Source organism: Hibiscus syriacus, unplaced genomic scaffold (genome assembly GCF_006381635.1).
Source record: "Hibiscus syriacus cultivar Baekdansim isolate YM2019G1 unplaced genomic scaffold, ASM638163v2 tig00111002_pilon, whole genome shotgun sequence".
Lineage (NCBI taxonomy): Eukaryota > Viridiplantae > Streptophyta > Magnoliopsida > Malvales > Malvaceae > Hibiscus > Hibiscus syriacus.
In genome coordinates this window covers 488,070-513,333 of record NW_024062948.1, presented here as the reverse complement: position 1 = coordinate 513,333, position 25,264 = coordinate 488,070, and the positions used below count along the sequence as shown (strand labels likewise).

General features: G+C 29.6%; 1 pseudogene; it reads left to right on the top strand.

The window, feature by feature from the left end:
- The first annotated feature begins 16,527 nt into the window (after window positions 1–16,527).
- LOC120149357 lies at window positions 16,528–24,684 on the top strand (annotated as a pseudogene).
- Window positions 24,685–25,264: the final 580 nt, after the last annotated feature.

Sequence of the window (25,264 nt, the reverse complement as noted above, 5' to 3'; positions counted from 1 at the left end):
CTAAATGCAACTAGATGCAATTAATATGTTGTGCATACTTTGTTTAGACGAGCAATAACTTAAGTAAAAAGACTAGAAATAGAGTACTTTTATTGAGTTTTCAATTAGTCAACTAGCTCAGGCCGTGGGATGCTTGGAATCACAAGGTAAGCTTACACCATAAACCGAGGTGAACCCATGGGAAAATGTTAGCGTCATCACCCTTCGAAGCGGTGTAATTATCGAACAACCAGTCCCAGAGGATGTTGGCAAACCTACAAAGTAATGAAGAAAATCTGAAATCCCAAATAGAAGAAGGAGCAGTTGGCGCAAGCCCCCTGAGGAAAAGAGGATTGACGCAAATCCCAGAGAAAAAAGAAATAAGTTTCAAAGCCTGATCCGACACCATCTCCCTATGAAACTCTGCCACCTTTTCCATACAGGTTAGTAAAAAGAGACAAACAAGCTGAAGAGAATGAAATCTTGAAAGTATTCTAAAAGGTTGAAATTAACATACCACTCATTGACGTAATCCGAAAAATACCAAGGTATGCTAGATTTCTCAAAGACCTCTGTACCACATAACAAATACTTACGGAATAGAAAAAGTGAATTTGGGAGGGCATGTTTCAGCTGTTTTCCAACAAAAGCTTCCACCAAAGTTAAAAGATCAAGGTATGTTTACTATACCTTGCAAAATTGGTAAAGTTGGAATTAAATGTGCAATGTGCAATTAGAAGCTTCTATTAATATTATGCCTTTATCTATGTACAACTTACTTTCTAATGAGCCTATGGAGGATACAAGAGTAACAATACAGTTGGTGGATCGATCGATAATATATCCCGAAGGACTCTTGGAAGATGTCTTGGTTAAGGTGAATGAGCTTATATTTCTAGCAGATTTCTATGTCATTGACATGGAAAATGATCAAACAAATACTTGTTCTGAGATACTTTTGGATCATCCTTTCCTTAGCACAACAAATACTAAAATCAATGTAAGAAGTGGAATTCTTACAATGAAGTTTGACGGTGAGATCGTAAAATTTATATAAATAAAGCAATGCGACATCAAGATAAAGTTGCTAGTATTAATTTTGTTGATATTATTGAGCCTCCCATTGATGATTATATGGAATCTAAATTTATTGATAGGAATTGGAAGAATTTGAAAATGAAATCAGGGAGTTCGAGAAAATATTTTCGGTTAATTCTGATTCATGCTTTACTCCCTCAAATCCTAAAATGTTACATTCTGCAAATCGATTTGAAGAAGTTGTCAGACCACTTGAAGAACATATTTTTGGGGAAAAAAAATACTTTGCCAGTAATTATTTCAGACAAGATGAAAAAGATTTGTAGAAAAGCCTATGAGAATGCCAAAATCTACAAGAAAAAAAAGAATTATACGATTGTAGAATTTCTCATTAGGAACTTCTTAGATGGAAAAAACGTATGAAGTCGATGAAGTATTTCTCTCAAAACCTATAGTCTGAAACAGGTCGTCGAGCTAACGACATTAAAAAAAAGTGTTTTATGGGAGGCAACCCATTTCATTTTATTTTTTAGCACACTTTATTTCATTTAAGTTTATTCTATTTTATTTTCATTTTATTTTATCATATGCTTAATTTTATTTTATTTTTCTTCGAACAGATTCGAATTTCAATCGAATATACAGCCTTGGAGCAATGTTTCATGTGTGGAGATAGCACCATAATTTAATAATAAGTGACGCAAGTTAGCAAAACCCCACCCCCATAAGTCCACGATAGCAACTCCCAAACCAATTTTTGGGTTCTACCGCCAACTCTAATTTTGGAGGACTTATCTTTTACTTCAAAAGCTTCAGTGGATCCCACCCTACCACTTTTTTAGCCTAAAATCAACCTCTTTCCTTTTAAACTACTCATGGGTCCCACTTTACCCTTTTACCAATCCTTATCTAATATTTTTAAATTATTTAAACACCTCAATTCTTCCATATTTTGACCGGCCAAACTTCTCCATCCATCCAACTTCTTTTTATTTTCTTTTAATATATTTTAACCTTCCATGGATCCCAATTATCACTATCTTATTTTTCAAATACTTTAAAATTCAAACTCCCATGTTTATCCCAATCATAACCGGCCAAACCCATCCTTAATCTCAACTCTTTTATTTTTTTCACTTATCTTTTATCCCTTTATTTTAATTCTTTAATTTTCGTATCATTAATTTGACCTTTTTAACTCCTTTTCAAAAATTTTCTCCTTTTTGTTCTATATACCCACTGAATTAAAAGCCAAACCCCCATACTTTCTTTACCCAGCCACACAACACTACCCCTTTCTTGCCCTCTCCTTTCTTCTTCCTTAACTAGCTGGTTCACTCGAACCCACTACCACACCGTCGGACGCCGTGGCTGCCATTAAATTAGGGGAGTAATTATGTTCCCTCTCTTGTGCTTTTCTATTCATATTGGGATAATATGGTCTAAGTGAGAGTGGTAGAATTTGCTATCAATTTTTTCGCTTGCTTGTTTGATTGGTTGGAATTAAGTTGTTCTGATATTGATGTGTTGGGATCTTTAGTTGTTTATCTTGAATTTCACTTTATACTCTTGCTTCCTTTTGGATTATGACCATGTTTTGATCGAACTTAATTTTCATGATGGTTATTGGCATAGTTGGTGATTTTCTGCTAAGTATTGATATTTCATGCATTTGTTGATGGAGATGAACTTGACTAAGTACATATAAACTTTTCTTGTGAGATTCGAGCCTAACGAGCATACATTTTCTTTCTTGCTTATTGTTTGACTTGAGTGTACCAGACAAGTTATGATTTCTATAACTCGTAATCTTAATACATATTGAGACTACATGTTGGGCATAATATTTTAATGTGACAGGGGAACCTAGGATAAACCCTTTTTCCCAAAAAGCCTACCCATTTATATATCTACTAATGAACCACTTTTTGAGCCTTTATCTTTTTTCTTTGTTTTACACCACATAATGAAACCCAAGCCTTTATTTTTATCCCTTTTTTACCCTTATCAAGGCAAGTAGATTAGTTGTTTACATATATATATATATATATTATTTATATTATTATTTCATTATTTCATTATTTTACTATTTTTTATTTTATATTTGTAAAAAAAATAGTTCGAACAGTATTACAATGCAAAAAAAATAAGAGGAATTTAAAAAGGCCTAAAAATGAAAAAAAAATGTGAAAAAGAAAAGAAAAAACAGAAAAAGATTGAAAAATGTTTATGTTTATGTTTTTATATGTTTATATGTTTACTTTTATTTTATCAAGATTATGAACTATTTGTAAATATCTTGTCTTGGTACTTAAACCGATTACCATGGCTTTTTCCCTACCTTAACCTAAGCCACATTACACCTTGATTTAAAGACCCCTTGATTATTTTATTATGTTCACTTTTAGTAGTGGAGACTTGATTGGATTCCAAGCCTCTGGTAATATCTTGGTTAGTTCTGGTTTGAGTGATTTCATTTTACCCTAAACACTTTGAGCGAATGTGTGTGAATCTTTGTGAGGTATTGAGTTATGTTTTATTGATGTTGGCAAATAATTGGGATATTGCTTGCTTAAAATTTTTCTTAGTTGTGTCTTTGCTTGATTGTACCTTGAATTTGACAATTGTCATGGACTTGGTTCGATTGGAAGTTTGAGGAATAAATTGAAATTAAAGATTGCAACTTGTTATTTTGATCTGTTAATTAAGGAATTCTTGAGGACAAGCATTGAATAAGTGAGGGGGAATTTGATAGGTGCTTTATTTAGTTATTATTTTGCCTTTAAATTGCTCCTTAATTGTTACTTTTTGTGGCTGATTTGTTTGTTTTCATTCATTTTCTGTGCAAACACTATATTTTTGGAAATTACATTAAAATGACATAATTATGCAGTTTTTTAATTTTTGAAATCAAGGTTGGATTAGTGGGCATGACACAAGCATCTTCCATAATGTCCAGTCAGCACTTCTAGAAGGTTGAATGAGCCTTTCGCATTTTTGAAATTCGAATTCAAGTTAAACTCATGTTTTTAGTATTTTAGTTTAAATATTTTAAGAATTATCTTTAGGAATTATCTCTTATTTTTAGGAATTATATTTTCCTTGTTTGTAGGATTTTTGAAGGCTATAAATAACCTCTCAGGGTAAGCCTAAAAACACATTCAGAATTCATTCTTTTACTTTCCTATGGTTTTGTAAAAGTTTTCTTTTCCAAAGTTTTTCTTTCTTTTAATTTTATTTTTATTTTTTTTAAAATGCTAAGTATGATTGACATACTTAGCTAATTTCTCCATAACTAAGGACTGAAGCGATGACTCAATCTCTATTGTGAGGATTGAAAAGCACTAAAATAATTCGAGTTATTTTTCAATTTTGTGGAGGAATAAGATTAGTAATTGACCTATCTTTTAAAAATCAAAACATTTTTAATCAAAAAGTCAACGTTGGTTCGAAAGTTGTTCTGATTTATAGTTGGGAGGAAGAATCAGTTGGTAACAAGTTCGACTTCCTTTCAACACACTTAGTGGCAGTCCGCTAAGAAAAATTGAGATCGGGCTCGATTCTTATTGAGGCAACATTATCCCAATCGGGTTTTTCCAGATCTATAAAACAGGTTGGTGTTGACGACGATAGTCGTAGTTAGTCTCCATAAAGGACTAATATCTAAAAATAGATTTTGGGTTATCGATTCACAAGAGAGAAAAACAAGTTAAAGTGGTTAGGCCCTGTATACTGTAACCGAAAAATAACAGAAGGAAAAATTTATTCCGAGGATCAATGGAATTGAGGCGAACGTTGAAGCCTGAGGCTAATTTCACTATAAGTTTTTCTTTATCTCAATCACTTTAATTTATTTATTTATTTATTTATTTTATCCTTATCTTTTAATTAAAAATTTTTAAAACCCCCTTATTTAATCTTATCTTCATCCAAATTTCTACCTTATCTCATCCTTATCCAGAATCAAAAAGTTCACTTCATCAGAAACTCCAGAGTCCATGTGGTCCGATGACCTACTTCGCTTCACTACTTTCTCTCTTCATTTATTTATTTTTTAGAAGCCAAAATTATTTTGACAGTAATACGAAACATGTCAACTGACCATTTACTTTTTTTGAGAACTTGATCCATTTCATGTTTCTTTAAACTTTAATTTCATCCTCAATCCCTTCAACAAACTTGTTTTGATGTTTCCAAGCCTTGGGATCTTTATAGCTAAAGAGAAAGTGGGGGCTTTCATCCAAATCTTAGAGGATGGGAGTGTGGCTAAGCAAAGAGCTTCATTTTGGGATTCTAACAGCAAGTTAGTGTATTTCTAATTCTTTGGAGTGTTAAGACTTTCATAAACATGAAGAATTGTTAAGATTTGTGTATTTGAGTATTTTAGAGTGTCATGCTTAATTCATGTCATAGATGATGAATTTGATGTAAAGTATATGTTTTTATGATACTTTGTGACCCTAAGTAACATCCTAAAGCTTTAGCACATGATTAGAAACCAAACTAAGACATTTGAGATGATTTTTGGGTGTTTCCCTAGCTTAAATAAGAAAATTTTAGATTCGAGTATTGGTATTGGATGAACTTTATCGATATTGGGACAAAATTTGGGGATCTCTAACTGGGAGTATCAATATTGTTGGGGAGAGTATCGATACTTCCCCTGATATCTTTGGTTAAATTTTCAGCAACAAAAGCCATTTTCGTATCGATACTTGACCCTAGGGTATCGATACTACAAGAGTATCGATAATACCACTTTGGATGGTTAAATTTGACCTCTTTAAGGCCCGTAGAAGCTAAGGATGATTTGTAATGGTGAACTTAGTCCGTGGGGGACATAAATGAGGAAAGATAAATAAAACACTCGTAGGAGTGGGTTACAACTGATGTAACCATGCTAAGCATAATATGTCAAAGTATCTTCATTAGAGCACGTATCGAATAATTAAGAATGAGGATCATTGCAGATGATGTAATACCCCAAAATTTTGGTTAGTGACCAATAGGTAATTTTTGAAAGTTTGATGGATAAAGTAAAATTTGGGAAAAATACCTAAGTGGAAATTTTCCCAAAAGAATTTTTATTCCATAAATGGATTTGGTTAGTGACCAAACTGTAAATTTTTAAAGTTAAGTGGTCAAAGTATAAACTTTGGAAAAGTTCAGGAAGTAAAGTGTAATTTTAAAAAATTATATAATCTGGCCCTATAAATGAATAGTTTATCCCCAAGAATGACGTTTCTATGGGAATCAGATTTTTTTGTACGGATTTGGTATTAAAAGCTATAAAATGATAAAGTTGGTAAACATTCGGTAAATCGGATCGAATAGAAATTTTGGAAAAATCTGAAGGATGATAAATTAAGCTTAGAAATATTATTTCCACATTTTAAAATGATGGAAAAATAATATGGAGAATTCGATTTAAGGATTTAATTCAATGTTAAATTTAGACAGTTGGATTAAAGTGACAATATTGTAATTTTTAGCAAATTGCAAGGGCAAAATGGTAAAGTGGAAAATATTTTGTTCATATTTTCTTTGAAATATGATAAGGTTTATGAGGCTTGTTATAAAGGTAAATATCAAGTTTCATTAACGGTAAATTAGTAAAGATATTTTAATTTTAAGGGTAAATTGATAATTTAGCTTTTAATGAATTTTTAATTCATTATTTTATAAAGAAAGATGAAGAATTATCAAGGGAATTTCTTCATCTTCACCAGCATAGTCATGAGCTCCTCCTAAAGGCAAAAAAAAATTGTTTTCAATTTTTGAGCAATTTCCTTTGGATTTTGGGTTATGTCGTGAAATAGAAATTGTTCTACGCGATAAACACTATCTTTTGGTACCATTTATGGCTAATCTTGCTTAATTTCAAAGATCCCTAATCCTAGGGTTTGTGTTCACATTTGGGTTGATGAAATTGATGATAAATCTTGATGTTTTTGAGGTTGTAGAATCATTTTCAAGCTTGTATGATGATTAGAACATGTTTAATTTTCCTAAAAATGTTCTTTGATATTCAGCCAAAATAAGTTGGGGAAACTTTGTGTTTTGATGAAATTTAATTAGGGATTTGATTGTAGAGATGATGTAAGGTTGGATGGAAGTTGATTTCATTCTTGAATCGAATAAAAAGTCGAGCAAAATCATGAAAACCTAGTTTTGCAACTTTCAACCTTTGGCCTTGGTCTTAAAGGCTGAGGAAAATTCTGTGAAAATTATGTAAGGGATGGAAATGATGTAGGAAGTATTTTACAATCCTTAGAAAAAGTTAGGGACCATTCTATAATTTTTGAAAAGTTTAGGGACTATATTTGCAATTTTAGAAAAGTTGTGTATTGTGTAATTGTTTAATAGTTGATGTGATATGCTGGAAATTAATTTGACTTGTATATAATATCAAAATGAGTGCAATGCATGAATAACATTATCCATGGATGTTTTATACATCCTTGGGTTGGACTTGCGATAAGTCTACCTTGTTTATATTTACATGATATTTATGTCATTTATCATATATTTGACATATTCTAAATATGTCAAAGGTTGAATATAAAATGCATTGATCACTGATTGTTACATATGATGTTATCATGAACATATATGATATGTATCATGAATGATATTTCGGGTATGAACTAACAATGTTAAATTATGATGATATGTTTTGCCATGGATGAATCAAATAAAAATAGACTATATGCCCAAGTATGTAATTAAGGGTCAGTGGTATTAATTACATGCCATAGAGTCTAGCAGCTGCATATTAGGTAGCACTAGAGTGTCTAGAGAAAGCACATAGTGCATGCCTCAAAGTGTCTAACGAAGACACATGGTACAAAACACAACGGTGCATTATTAGATGAGCAAGCCTCGACCTCATCACTACGATGCAACATTTGACACATATACGGGGGTCCTCATACAGTTATACTTTGGGCTATGGTTTATTGGTTAATAAATGATATACATGCAAATAAGCTTACGAGCTTATGGGATAGATGGCAAGTATATTGGTAAGAAACTTGATATTCATTTATATCATGTTAAAATATGGTAACATGGTTTGAATATAGGTAAAGTGATCATATTGCATTGAATATGGTTATTCATTTAAATTTATGTGTTGCATTGCTTTAAATATTCATATGATTGCCTCACTTAGTGTATACTTAGCGTGTGATGATTTTCATGCGTAGAAAAAAGTGGTACTATTCATCGATGTTATTGTGATATGTTGTAAGACTAGGGAAAAACACAATGCATTTTTTGTATAGCTCTTCTAACATTTCGGGAGAAAAATTGTATGCTAAGTTGACCAAGTGTAAATGTTGGTTGTCTAAGGTTGTATTCCTTGGCCATGTGGACTCAGCTAAGGGGATAAGAATATATATATATCAAGGAAGCACGAGATATAGTCGAATGATGATTTCCAAAGTATGTTTTCAAATTTCAAAGTTTCTTGGGAATTGTTGGTTACTATCAAAGGTTCATAAAGGAATTTTTTATGATTATATTCCCTCTGACCAAATTATTGAGGAAAGACATGTTATTTATTTGGACTGTTAAGTGCTAAGAAAACTTTGAGATGTTAAAAAGAATACCAACATGAGCTCCAAGGTCAGAATAATTAGAATCTGGAAACGATTTGTGAATTATAGTAATGTGTTTCATAATGGTTTGGGATGTGTGTTCATACAAGAGGAAAAGTTTTGGTTTATGGTTCAAAGCAACTAAAGAATCATGAAAGAAATTATCCGGCTCATGATCTCGAGTTGAATACAGTTGTGTTTACTTTGTTGATATAACACCACTATTTACAAGGTGAGTGACTCTATATCTATACGGATATTAAATGTCAAAAGTATATGTTAATTCAAAAGAGTGAAAATAAATAAAATGAATGGAATTCCTTAAAGAATGATGACGTGCTTATCAACTGCAAACATGAAAGGTTAATATGGTGGCTGATACGATAAAGTCGAAAGACATTTCTATTATGAGAGTTTTGAATACGTGATTGTCTTTAAAGAAGGATGGTGTTTTGATTATAGAATTAAATTTAAAGCCTATTTTGCTAGATCGAATAAAGGATCTTCAGAGAAAAGATGAAAATTGTTGTGCATGTTAAAGATAGAACAAGCATGAAAAGGAGAAACTAAAGACTTTAAGGTTAAGTCTGATGAATATTTATAAACAGGTGTGAAAAGAGTTATCATCGAGCTTGTTTCTAAATGGATGACATTCAATGAGTTAAAGTAAAGTATAAAGTGCCTTCTGCATTATTGTAACCGATTTATATCCCTTAGTGGGAGCAGGAACGAGTTATAATGGACCTTGTAATGGGAAAAATAATCAGTACTTATTAAAGTTCGACAAAGAAATCAAAGCACGAAAAAGTTGCATCCTTGTCTTTTTACATCAGGTACGTATTGAAAATTCGAGAACGGATTTTCTTAAGGAGGAAGAATTGTAATACCCCCAAAATTTTAGTTAGTGACCAAAATGTAAAATTTGAAAGTTTGATGGCCAAAGTAGAAAATTAGGAAAAAGTTTAAGGACCTAAGTGCAAAATTTCTCAAAAAGAATTTTTATTCCATAAATGGATTTGGTTAGTTACCAAAATGTAAATGTTGAAAGTTAAGTGGCCAAAGTATAAACTTTAGAAAAGTTCAGGGAATAAAGTGTAATTTTAAAAGTTATGTAATCCTACCCTATAAATGAATAGTTTACCCCCAATAATTACGTTTTAGTGAGAATCATATATTTTTTTATTGATTTGGCATTAAAAGTTATAAAGTGATAAAGTCCGATAAAAATTCGGAAAATCAGATCGAATAGAAATTTTGGAAATTTGAAGGCTGATAAATTAAGCTTAGAAATATTATTTTCACATTTTAAAATGATGGAAAATAATATGGAGAATTGGATTTAAGGATTTAATTCAATGTTAAATTTGGACAGTTGGATTAAAGTAGAAAGATTGTAATTTTTAGGAAATTGCAAGGGCAAAACGATAAACTGAGAAATATTTTGTTCATCTTTGACTTTGGAAGATGATAACATTTATGAGGCTTGGTATTAAGGTACATATAAAGTTTCATTAACGGTAAATTAGTAAAGATATTTTAATTTTAAGGGTAAATTGGTAATTTAGCATTTAATGAATTTTTAATTTGTTATTTTATAAAGAAAGATGAAGAATTATCAAGGGAATTTCTTCATCTTCACCAGAAGAGCCATGATCTCCTTCCAAAGGTAAGAAAAAAATTTGTGTTCACATTTATGGCTAGTTTTGCTTGATTTCAAAGATCCTAAATCCTAGGGTTGTGTTCACATTTGGGTTCATGAAATTGATGATGAATCTTAATGTTTATGAGGTTGTAGATTCATTTTTAAGCTTGTATGATGATTAGAACATGTTCAATTTTCCTAGAAATGTTCTTTGATATTCGACCAAAATAAGTTGGGGAAACTTTGTGTTTTGATGAAATTGGATTAGGGCTTTGACTGTAGAGATGATGTAAGGTTGAATGGAAGTTGAGTTCATGCTTGAATCAAATAAAAATCAAGCAAAATCATGAAAAACCTAGTTTTGGAACTTTGAATCTTCGACCTTGGTCTTAAAGGCTGAGGAAAATTCTGTGAAAATTATGTAAGGGATGGAAATATTGCAGGAAGTATTTTACATTCCTTAGAAAAAGTTGGGGACCATTCTATAATTTTTGAAAAGTTTAGGGACCAAATCTATAATTTTAGAAAAGTTGTGTACTATTGTGTAATTGTTTAATAATTGATGTGATATGCTGGAAATTAATTTTTGGGTGTTGAAATTGAAGTTAGGATGTGAAACTTGATTATTTTGGAAAGCTTGTAAAAGTTGTGGTTTAAATCACAAATATGGAAAGTTTGGGAGCTCAAGTGAAAATTTTATGTGAATTTGGATTAAATGGAACTTGAGTTGTCAATTAAAAGTATTAGGGTCAACATTTCTTTTGTGACATGGAAATTGTATCGAATAAGCATCAGAAAAATTTGTTAGGAATTTATTTTCCAAAGTATGCTTGTGTTAGTAAGATTCTAACAATTGGTTTGAATTTGTATATGTTTGGTAATGATGTTCATCTAGAGATTGAGTGCTTGAAATCAAGATCAAGAAATATTAAAGCTAATGAAAAGCTTAAGGATGAAATGTGAAATCCTAAGGGAAGTTTGCAAGCTAAGGACACCAGGTGAGTGCAAATTTAATTTGTACTTATATTATCGTAAAACAACATTGGCTTGCGATAAGCCAGTGACGGAGTTACTATGGTAAGAAGTCACTCCTAAAATGTTATGTAATTTGTGATGCATGCATATATGTGCATTTGGTGAACTAATAGAATTATTGAACAAGTTGAAAATGCAAATTGGTTAAACTTGAAAAAAATGATTAGAGGATTATTTTTATACCTTTGGACTAATATACCAGTCTAGTTTTGTTTAGAACAAACGGAAACTGATTTCGAGGTGTATTCAAAATGATATGAATTTTTAACCAATGATAGGTTAGAAAATGGGGCAGCAGATTCTGCTCAAAACAGATTTTGTCGGTCAACTTTTAAAATTTACCAAAAATTGTACAAATTGAACTATAAAGAGTGCCTTACATGGATATATTTTAATTTGAGTCTAGTTTCCATTGGTATAAACAGAATAATTTTTAAAGTTGTATATTAATACAGAATAATATTTCTTTAAATGTAGTGCAAACTGCAAGGATATGAAATTATGACCAATTTTGGGATTTAACCTAATTAGAAGCAAAGGATCAAGTTAAAGCTTAGTGAGGCTTATATTTTGACTTGTATATAATGTCAAAATGAGTGTAATTTATGCATAGCATTATTCATGGATGTTTTATACATCCTTGGGTTGGACCTGCGATAAGTCTACCTTGTTTATATTTACATGATATTTATGTCATTTATCATATATTTGACATATTCTAAATATGTCAAAGGTTGAATATAAAATGCATTGATCACTGATTGTTATATATGATGTTATCATGAACATATATGATATGTATCATGAATGATATTTCGGGTATGAACTAACAATGTTAAATTATGATGATATGCTTTGCCATGGATGGATCAAATAAAAATAGACTATATGCCCAAGTATGTTATTGAGGGTCAGTGGTATTAATGACATGCCATAGAGTCTAGCATCTGCATATTAGGTAGCACTAGAGTGTCTAGAGAAAGCACATAGTGCATGCCTCAAAGTGTCTAGCAAAGACACATGTTACAAAACATTACGGTGCATTATTAGATGAGCAAGGCTCGACCTCAACACTACAGTGCAATATTTGACTCCTATACCGGGTTCCTCATACAATTATACTTTGGGTTATGGTTTATTGGTTAAGAAATAATAAACATGCAAATAAGATTACGAGCTTATGGGATAAATGGCAAGTATATTGGTAAGAAACTTGATATCCAATTATATCATGTTAAAATATGGTAACATGGTTGGAATACAGGTAAAGTGATCATATTGCATTGAATATGGTTATTCATTTAAATTTATGTGTTGCATTGCTTTAAATATTCATATGATTGCCTCACTAAGTGTATACTTAGCGTGTGATGATTTTCATGCGTAGGAAAAAGGGAATAAAATGAGTAAGGAGCTGAGCTTGTCATCAATCACCAAGGAAATATTTACAGGTAACAATGATGACATCCTATTGTGTTCTAAAAGTCTTAGCTAGCATGTATACGAGAATGAAATGTTTGCAATTTCTTAAAATAGTTAGTATTAAATATAATTAATAGTATGAATAAATATTATGATTTTTATCTGAATAATGATTTTATAATAATTGTTCAAGTTATGAAACTTGAGTTTGTTTGAACGAAACAAAATTTTACTAAGTTCAATTAAAAAATGTTTTAAATTTATGATGTGACATATGTAACTCGTATTGGTTCATGTATATGGGTTATGTGTGTTACAGAGGATATACCGATAAGCGGTATGAGAACGAATGAACTGAGAACGTATACGATATTCCTCCAATTTAAGTGGTATTGAGGAGAAGTATGATAAGAGCGATTAGAGTGTCAATACCCAATAATGAACTCGAGTCAGGTATCGAGCTTGCTAATGTTACATAAAACAAACATAGTAATCATCAAAAAATCATGAAACGCGTAGAGACTTCTCTAGAGACAAATAATGACTAAAATGCCTTAAGTAATGAATGACCAGAATAGAATCACTTAATAAACTAACAGAAGTAATAAACCCTTGCATAATATTCTAGGTAAATGAAAGAACGAGATAGCAGCTAGTTAGAGGGTGACCTCACTTTAGTGTGTCTAGCTATACTAAAGTGTAGTCAGGCTACCTTAGTTGCCCTAGTTGGGTATTGTTAGTGTTATGCAACCTTACGACCCTCAATTATGCATGTATAGTTGCATCAGTCCAGTACAATAGATATCCTTAGAGCTTGGCTTGACAGTTGTGTGAGACCGAGCCAATGCTTTAGTTGAGAGGGAATTGTATCGATGTTATGTGACATTAAGTTCCCCCTCTATGGTCTACCTGATGGCTATGTGAGACCAATAGATCATTCAATAGCTTAGTGAGAATTTCACTGATGCTATGTGACAACGGGTTCCCTCAGTTAACTAGTGTCTGATGGCTATGTGAGACTAGGCAATAACAGTGTTGCATTCATATAATGCATATTAGAGTCAGTGTTGCATTCAGATAGTGAACAGGGTGTCAGCGTCGCATTTAGATAATGCAAAACGGTTACAGTCAGTGTGGGTAGAGACCCAATATAGGTGTAATAAGTAGGTAGAATAGTTTAGCACTAAATAGGTAGCACTTGATTTAGATCATGCATGTACCTACTGCTTAGTACCATGTCTTTAGCATGCTTATGTTTATGAAATTCATAATGATGCTCTAGATTAGCGATTATACTATTGGGCTTTGTAAGCTCAATGTTCGGACGTTTTCCGTTTGTAGGTCAGTAGCTTGAGCTGATCGTGGAGCACCGTCGTAGCAAGACTTCCAACATCTCTTTCAGAGTATTGTAATGTAGCTTTAGTGTGCATATGTATTCATATGACCCTTATTATTGTATTCAGATTTATAACTCTGAGTTTGTACTATTTTTGTATTAAATTATGTGTCACTGAGCTCCGGTTTATAAAATGTTTTCATAATAGTTATTTATGTTTATTCTTGGTACCATACAATATGTTTTAAAAATGAAAATGAACATATTTTGAAAATCAATAGTTGTCTCGACAGTTTAATGTAACATTTTAGACCCAATTGAATTTAGGGTGTTACAATTTATATTCAATTAAACTACTAAATACTCAATGAACCGATATTTTCTTACACTTGATTTTTTACACATAAATATCAAGTTTAAAGATAATGTGCAGAACAAAGTAAATAAATAACATACATAAAGTAAACTTTTTTTTTAACAACATAAAGTAAACTTACTCAAATTAAGTATGGAAGTTATCGCAAATATGTAGTCACTAGTAGTGACTTTGTTAAATGCCTTACTAGTCTAACACAAGTCGATGAAATCATTTATAAAGTTCTTCACAATACTTCTTTTCTATTAAATAAATTGAAAATCTTAGTCAAACTTCTTGAAATTCTCTCAAAAAAAAATAAAAACTCATAATATTTTGCGTTGTACTTACATTTTAATATAATGAATATTGGTAAACATGATTTTAGGCATTATCAAATATAGTAAAAAAATTTAAAAAAATATTTCAAAGTCCAATAAAACATGAAAAATATATTTTAAATATTTTCAAATTTAGCCAATTTTTTTTCAAAATCAATTAAGTTCTTTTGGATTTCTGACTAAAAGAATTGATACCTTATCTAAAAAAGATCTATAATTGTGATTTTAGTAGCCAAAAGTTTGATCCCTTTACAAAAGATTGATCTTTTTCTCTAGGATAACAAATTGGATCGATCACTTTCTTTGAAAGATCGATCTATTGGTTGACAATGATCAAAATTTAAAAAAAAAATACAATCGAACTTTTTTTATAAAAAATAATTGATCCTTCATATCATAAATACTTTGTATATTTGTAGGCAATGATTCTTTTGTAACGGGTCGTAAAGACTAATAATTATAAAGAATATATAAAAATAAGCTCAAAGCATCTTATTAAAAAGAAATAATATACTAAGATCAAAGAGTTTTCTAAAGCTTAATTGTCGTAATTTTTATTGTAAAAACGCTTATGAGTTTTATTGTCAATATTGTTCAAGTTTTCTTTAGATGAGAGTTTAATTTTAGGCAAATATATTTACCTAGTGAGATTTTTTTTTCTATTTAGCTTTATTTGTATTTATTCTTTAGGAGAATGTATACTCAATGTAAGAGGTATAAATTTTGAGAGAACTTATAAGATTACATCTTATCTTTAAAGGAAATTCAATGAATTTGAGATATCCTTAATGTGTATAACTAAGGTAGTTGATGTAAACGTAAATTAGAAGATAATAACTTTAAATCTTTGTGTAAAATTATTTTATTTTTCGATTGTTTATGCCATAACTTTTTAAAGAGTTAATTCGCACTCCACTTAACATATTTTGATTGCTCAATCGAATTAACAACTAGTATCAAAGCTTGACGCGTTAGAAAGTTTAACAACCACTTGAGAAGATCCTTAAAGATTTCTAATTATTTAGAAAGATGACTTCCACCTCTTATTTATATTATATTGGATACTCACAATCCATCTCAAGATCTTCCTAATGCTGTAAACTATTCTAATTGAAACAATAAAATAATATTATTTATTCAACAACCAATTTAATAGTATGAGATATTGTCGTGGATGGTCCACCATTCCCTTAAGAGGAAGGAGAGTTACTTGTCTAAGAGCAAAAATGAATTGAATGACGAAGATTGAAGGTAAATACAACTAAATGTTAAGACCGTGCGTTTCTTCTTTTGAAAAGATTGGCCCGAACAATGTTATTTTAGATCAAAATCCATCAAGATCAATTTCTTTCCATCTTTATCTATAATTGAATTTGGGTATTTTTGAAGCATAATTTAAAGTAGTATATTTTATTTAATACTATATATTATAAGTCATATTTACAAATCATATTTTTATTTTAAATAAATATTATTCACACATATACATGCATGTCTTAAACATTAGTAACCTTGCAATTTTGTTTAAAATCCACAAACTTAACGTGGGCAATAAGATGCGTGAAAAAAATGAGAGGGAGAGAGGGCCATGGGGAAATGGTTACGAAAATAATGGGCAGCCAGTTCAAATGAAATGGTCCAAAATCATCCATCAATTTAGCTTTTTCAAACCCTATTTATCATATCCCTCCCACCCTTTAATCTCTGCGGTTTTTATCCAACTTAAATATCGTTCAAAACCCCACATACAACTTACAGTCCAATCGCAGTAAGTGAGAATGTCGTGGCAAACTTACGTATATGAGCACTTGATGTGTGACATCGAAGGCATGGGCCAGCATCTAACCGCCCATCGTCGGCCATGACGGTAGTTTATGGGCTAAGAGCTCCGCCTTCCCTCAGGTCCTATATCATACTAATTCTGATCGTCATTTGGTTGTAAGGTGTTTGATTTAGTTCCCCTTTTGTATTTTGGCAGTTAAGTGGTAGTGAGATCAGTGATATCATGAAAGATTTTGACGACCCATGACATCTTGCACCTAAAGGCTTACAACTTGCTGGTACAAAGTATATGATCATCCAGGGTGAGCCCGGTGCTGTCATCCGTGGCAAAAAGGTTATCCATTCCATTATTCCACTACATCTGCATTTTCTTTTACTCAAATGCAAGACCCTGAATTTTTTTTAGGATATAGACATGTATTAATAACATATAATATTCGTATAGATGGATACAAATAAAATTACATAAACTACTTAAATGGTCACTTAATTATGAGATTCGTATCGATATGACCACCATATTAGCGATATGACCATATAATTATTTAAGTAGTTTCAATGTAATCAGTTCCATTTAAAAAACAAATGGTGTAGTTGATGTGGACTTTTGACTCACGCTAATCAATAATAACCTTATCAATTATACCATTTGTTTTTAAATACAAGTGATTGATTACATTCAAGTTGATGTGGACTTTTGACTCACGCTAATCAATAATAACCCCATCAATTATACCATTTGTTTTTTAACTACAAGTGATTGATTACATTCAAATTATTCAAATAGTTATGTGTTCATATTATTAAAATTGAAAGTATAGTGATTAAATCGACGTCAATTCTATAATTAAGTGATTATTTGAACAATTTACTTAATAAATTTTTAAGATATACACAATTAATAAAATAAATAAATAATTTAAAAAATTTAAATTTTAAAATAAACATGTACACGGGTATGTTGTGACAGGGAGCAGGAGGAGTGACTATAAAGAAAACAGGACATGCTCTTGTATTTGGTGTGTACGAAGAACCGGTGACCCCATGCCAGTGCAACTTGGTTGTTGAGAGGTTGGGTGTAGGGCTGTAAAAAGCTGGTCCGATTTGTAAAACTGACTGAAATCGACTTAAGTCAAAATTATTTTTAATCTGCGTTTTAGCGATTCGAAACCGACTCGAATCGAAACTGATATTTACCTGAATCTGAGTTGGGCCTGAAAATTGTGAATATGAACCCGACCTGAGAACGACCTGAACCCGAATTGAACAGAAAAAATGATATTCCGAATGATATGAACCTGAGATTGACCTAGTAAATAATTGGTATTACCCGATCTGTTTTCAATCTGACCTGTGATAAACCTGACCAGTTTTTAATCTAACCTGTAAATGATCCGACTTGTTATTGATCTGATCTGACATTTACCTGACTTGACATTTACCTGACTTATATATTACCATGGACAAAATTGTAAGATTTTAATAAAATTATGAGTTTCTGAGTTTATGATATAATTAAAAAATTAATATGATTAATTTTTAAATGTTATAATAAAATATTTATTATGATAATTAAATTAATAAATAGACATATTGTATAAAATTATTTAATAAAATTATTAAAATGTAAATTATATAAAACATGATTAATAAAATTATTGGCATTGAACAATGATTAAATGTAAATTAATATAGTTTAATTTATGTAAATTAATATAGTTTAATTTATGTAAATTATATAGTTTAATTTATGTAAAGAAAAAAAAAATATTATTAATGTAAGTATTTATAATGTAATTTATATTGACGTTTTACATTATTAATATAAATAATTTTGACATTGAAATGATAATTAATTTGATAATAAATAAATATTGGTATTGAACGTGATTAATTCTCTAAAATATAAATATAAACTATACATTTTAATTTTTGTAAAGAAAAATTATCTAACAATTATAACATACATAAAAGATAATATAAAACATAAATTTAATTGATATTGATAATTTAAATAACATTTGATCTAAAATTTGAATAACATAGTTATTTCAGTTGAATACAATAAAATGAAAAAAAACTGTTTTTTAAGCTGTTAGAACTTATAACAAAAATTTTATAAGGCTAAAAGCCTAACTTTGCTACCAGAAATTTCTTCATCGAGCTTTTGTATCGAAATAGTTGCCAACATTGTTAAATAACGGGCAACTTTTAAAGCCACCAACATAATTTAACATAAGTAGCTATTTAGAAAAAAATTACGAGCTTCAACAATCTATTTAAGTCAGACCAACAAAATAAATTACAAGGTAGCAACAGGCAACATTTCTGCATTAAACAAACATGCAGTCAGCTGTAAAGCCAAAGGGAATATTATGGCCAACAGTGCCAAACATTTCCGACTTTACCAAACCCTTATAGAATCAAGCATTCAACATTGTTTATAATAACATAAATAATATCAAGCAAAATCAGGATGTGTTACTTTGGATAGAAGCATTCTACAAAAAACAGAAGCATCAATAAAATTGGTTTCAGTTACTGTTAAACATAATAAATATAATAAGTAATTAATAAATAAAAGTTGCATGTAAAGGGAAGAAACAAGACTGAATCTCAAATTCCAATGGTTTCACTTAACGTTAAACACCCTAAAAATTATAATTATAATTATAATTAAAATAATTAATAAATAATTTGAAATATTAAGATTAAATTTAAAAATAAAACAATTCTATCACACCTTTACATAGCAGACTCATTAACCACAGTAAGGAAATCTTCATCCCTATCCTCCTGCTCAAAACCATACAACAAATTACGGATTGTTACAAAAATCTCAACATTTTTTTGTAAGAGTGAAGTCTTAATTTGTTCAAAATTCTACCCCCCATACTAAAGGATGATTCAGATGCAACTGAAGTGATTGGAATAGACAATATATCTCTCACCATGCAAGAAAGTACAGGATATGAAACACTTTGATTTTTTCAATACTCCAAAATATCAAAGTCAGATTCTCCAATACGAGGGATAAAGAGCAAACTGATGTAAGAGTCAATATCAGATCGTCCACTCCTTGAAGCAGCTACATTGGCATCAAAATTCTGAAAAACAAAAGACAGGAAATTAGAAAATGAAAAAAGGACATAAATAAGTTAAAATTCAATTATAAATTATACTAACTAACCTGAAATAAATCTGATGTTCGAGGCCGATTGGAACTTGAGCCACTTCTGTCCAAGGATGTGCTACTTTGGACAGAAGAAGAAGAGGAAGAACCACAAGGTGTATTTTTTGAATAAAATACATATAACTCAAGAAACTCATCATAAATGAGACTTACCCTCCGTTGAACCTCATCCTCAACATAAAAAACATTATACAACTCCTTCATAAGTTGTAATTTATATCGAGGATCAAGTAAAACAGTAAAAGACATAATCATGGATTGATCAGACCAGTATTTTTCATATAGTTCAAGCATGGGTCCTACCATTGTAGAAATACATTCACAAGGATCATTATGAGCATCACACAACAATTTATCAATTGAAAAAATGTTAGCCAAATACAAGTTAGAAGTGGGATACTTAGAAACAGAGAACAAAGTAGTAATTTCATAAAAAGGCTCAAGAAAATCACAGATTGTTTGAATTGTTTCCCATTCATGATCAGTAATGATATCCAACTCATTTTCCCTATTAACAAACAAGTTAACTGCTAATCTAGCCTCAAGTGCCCTATGAATCATCAAGTAAGTAGAATTCCAACGAGTAGGAACATCCAATACTAACTACTAGATAAAAAAGAATCACAGTCTTTAACAGCTAATTCGAAGGCACAAAGTCGAGAGTCAGAAGAATCAATAAGCTTAACAATCTGACGTAATTTATTAACAGAAGAATCAATTACCTTCAAACCTTTTTGAACTATCAAGTTCAAAATGTGGGTAGCACACCTTATATGGAAGTATTTACCATTGCAGGGAAGAGGAGAAATAACATTCAAATCATCTTTTAGTCTCTTAACCATTCTATCATTTGCATAAGCATTATCAAGTGTAATGGTAAATGCTTTTTTTCAAGACCCCACTCACATATCATCTTTTTCACAAACTTAAAGATAGATTCACCATCATGAGGAGGAGGAAAACGACGAAAAATTAAGTATTTTAGACTGAAGTTTCGAGTTATTATCAACGTAATGAGCAGTAAGGGAAAAATAAGAATGTGAAGTGCAGGCAGACCAAGCATCACATTTAAAACAAACACGGCCTAAGACATAATGTATTGAATCAAGAAGTATTTTTTTTATGTTTTTCATGATCCAACATGCAATACTTAGTAACAACATACCTAGATATATCCTTAACAGACGAATTAAGGTAATGATGTAAATCCCTAAGTTTTTCATGCTCAACAATACTATATGCATAACCATGATATAGAATAGCCTCAATAAACAATTCACAGTATTTGTTTTGGTCAAAATAAGCTACACTACTAGGATTTTCAGCAAGAAAATTCTTATAAGCTTGGCATTTCTCAATATGCCTTATAGGGTTAGATGTACCAATATAATAATCAACTTTATATCTTTTCACTTTGCAATACTTACACTCGGCATAAACAGAACCATCATCTAATTTGGTGAATGTGTAGTGGTCCCAAACAGGAGAGGTTCTTCTCCCAAATTCGGATGAACCAATAGACTTCCTCTTAGATGATTTATTTATATCAACTGCTTCGGAAAGTATATCATTTACATCCCCTTATAAAAAAAACTAGAGTTAGTATGGTAAAAATTAAACCTTGATTAAGCTACAAACAAAGGCAGCTAACAACTTTATACAACCAATCCGAATGAACAACCAACAACACAAACAAGGACTACAGAGGAAACAAATAAACAGTAGCTACATATACAATATATTTACCTCTTTCAGAATGTTCTTCATTCTGATATTTTGGGTTTTCTCCTACAAAAGAAATGAATAATATATTAATGAACAATATTAAAATAATAAATAATAAAAAATTAAATATATCAGGATAATTCAACTCGTAAGAAAGACTGTCCATGAAACCCTTGAAAAAAAATAAAGGTTTCAAATATCAGCAGAGACAAAAAAAGAGGAAGAACATAAAGAACAGTCGTGGTTATAGAAGATCAAAAGAAAGAGAAAGTGAAGAGGCTCGGTTAGGGTTTTTTTTAGGTTTGGGTTTGGATTTGGGTTCGGGTTTGGGTTCAGATTCGAGTTTGGGTTTGGGTTTAGATTCGAGTTTGGGTTCGGGTTTAGGTTCGGGTTTGGGTTTAGGTTCAGGGTTGGTTTAGGTTACAAAAGATGAACTGGTGTTAGGGTTTGGGTTTTGGTGTTTATGAAGATCAAATAAGGGTTTTGTTATGAACTCGGATGAACAAGGAAGAACAAGTTAAGAAATTTCGTGTGTTTGATCAAAAAAATAGAAAATGTTTGGGATTTGGTTTTTTTAAGATCAAATGAAAGTTTTTTTCAAAGAACAATGAAGAACACGGATGAATTTCTAGAGAGAAGGCAGAGAATTTTGAGAGAATCAGAGAGTTAGAGAGAGAGAGCAAAATGGGAGGACGAATAGGAAACCATAAAATGAGAAAAAAAATTACCTTATATATTCGCTCCGTTCGGGTCGGGTTCAAGATCCGCGTGTTTTTAAACTTCGTTTCGCATTGTACCATTGTCCCCTTGTTTTGATTTTATTCAATTTTAGTCCAACTTTCATGATTCAATTTTATCTTTATATTTTAAATTCTTTCAATTTCATCCCTAAATAATTTATATTAATAAACTATTTATAATTATTATTAATATAAAATATATATTATAATTAATATTAATGTAATTAATATTAATATTAACTTGTATTAATAAAATATAGTTTGTAATTTGTAATTAAAATTAATATAAAATATAGTCTATAAAATTAATATTAATATAAACTATATTTTATAAATTATATAGTATAGTTTACAAACTATAGTTAATATAATTAATATTAATATAATATATGGTTTATAGACTATAATTAATATTAATACTATATACTATTTTAATATAAACTATAGTTAATATTTTAATATTAATGTAAATTATAGTTTATAAACTATCTACTACATTAATACAAATTATAGTTTATAAACTATATACTATATTAATATAAATTATAGTTAAGATAATTAATAATAATATAAACTATATAGTACATTAATATAAACTATAGTTTATAAATTATATACTATAGGTTATAAACTATATAGTACACTAATATAAACTATTGTTTATAAACTATAAGTTAATATATAGTTTATATAAACTATATAGATTGTATATACATAATATATACTATAGGTTACATATATAGTTTACATATAAATAGATTGTATATATACATATACTATATGTTATATATATATAGTTTACATATACTATACATAGTTTATATATACTATAAATAGTTTATACATACATGTACTATAAGTTACATATATAGTTTACATGTAAACATATACTATATGTTACATATATTAACTATTGTTTATAAATTATAGGTTAAAGTTACATACATAATTTATTTAAATTATTGTTTATATAAACTATATATGAATTATCAACTGTGTCTATACATATATAGTTTATATAGTTTAGGGTTTCTATAAACTATATACTTTATTACTTTATATAGTTTATATATATATATAATCTATAGATTACTTATATTAATTATAGATACATATATATACTATATTAATATAAATTATAATTTATAAACTATATACTTTATATAGTTTATATACATACATACATATATATATGTACACTATATTAATATAAATTATAGTTTATAAATTATATACCTTTTATAGTTTATACATATATAGTTTATATAAACATAATTTATATATATAGCTTGTAATAATTATATAGTTTATAATATAAATATAGTTTATATATGTTGTTTATATATAAACTTATATTATATTAATATAAATTATATACTTTAATACTTTATATAGTTTATATATTGTTTACATATAGTTCATTAATAAATTTTACAGTTTATATATAAACTATATAATTTTTAATGTAAACTATTTATATAGTAATATATATGTACTTAATATACTATATATATACTATATACATAAATCTTATATTATATATATATATATAAATTACATAGTTTATTAATAAACTACATATAAACTATATATATATTATAATTTTTTCAATTTTTTAAATGAATGCAATTTACTATATTTTTCATTATTTCTTCACATCTTGCATTTATTTTGATTTCATCCTTTTGTGTTTTTTAATTTATTTCAATTGTAAGTCTTTCACTTTTATATGTATTCAATTTAGTCCTTAAATTTATATTTGCATCTTCATTTGGCCCATTGTTAGTTGTTATTTATATTTTGTAACTGGCCCAAAACTTTTTAAATTGATATAATTTAGTCATTTTTTATATTAATTTAAACCTAACATTTTAAATTTATTTCGATTTGGTCCCTTACCTATTTGTGTTGTTTAATATATATTTTAAAATTTTATTTGTAATTTTACATTTCTTCAATTTTGTCCTTAAATTTATATTTTTTTACAAAATTGATCCATGATTTTTTTTAATTTACTCGAAATCATATACAATTGCAACTTGCAATTCAACAATCACGAAAGATGACAAAATAATTAATCCAAAAATAAAAATGACCCGACCTAAACTCAATCTGAATCTGGAAAAAATCCGACCTGAATTTTATCTGTCAATGATGTGACCCGATCTGAACGAGATCCGACTGAAGTCCACCAGAACCTGAATTAACCTGGTCGTTATATGTTTCGGACCTGAACTATTTTGACCTGAACTGACATCGTTCCGAATTGAAAATGACCCGACCTAAACCCGATCTGGATCTTGTGTCAAATCAACCTGGAAATGACCCGAACTGATTTAACCTATACTCGACTTGATTCGAGTTAAACCATCAAATTGACATGACTTGACATATACCTGATTTTACCGGACTTGCCAGGATCCGACTAAAACCTATCCGATTACCTGATTTTAAAGCCTTAATTGGGTGATTATCTTGCTGATCAAGGACTCTGAAACCCCCATCTCAATTTTCTTTTTTTCTTTTCTTTTCAAGTTTGATGGAACTTTAGTTCTGGCATTGAAAACTGTGGTTATTATAAGATGGTTTAATTGGAGTTAGGTTGATTGATTTGTTTCTTTCACCCTATTCCCTTTGTCTCTCTCTTCTATGTAATTCTTATATATTTTTTGTTGGCCGGTTCTCCATTTTCCATTCCTTTTGATTATCTTTAAGTTCTTTTACGTTTTGAGTTTTGCTTATGACGATGCTTAATTAAAATATTCTACTTTTTGTGTGTTTATGAATAACAGGAAATTCTGAAATCTGTGCAATGTATCGTTTTATTAAATGTATAATAATATATATCAATTTTAATTTTGATTTGATTAAATTTTTATAAATTATTAAAAAATTTAAACGTAGCATCGTTTGTACAAAAAAGAAATCTACGCGTTTTCATCGAAGGTAAAGCTTCTCAAAGCAAAGGAGCTTTGATTTCCAATCTCAAAACTCTTGACATGACATCCTTCTTGTTTTCTCCAACTAAGTATATAGGTACTCTTATGATATGATCTCGATTATGAGTTTCGAATC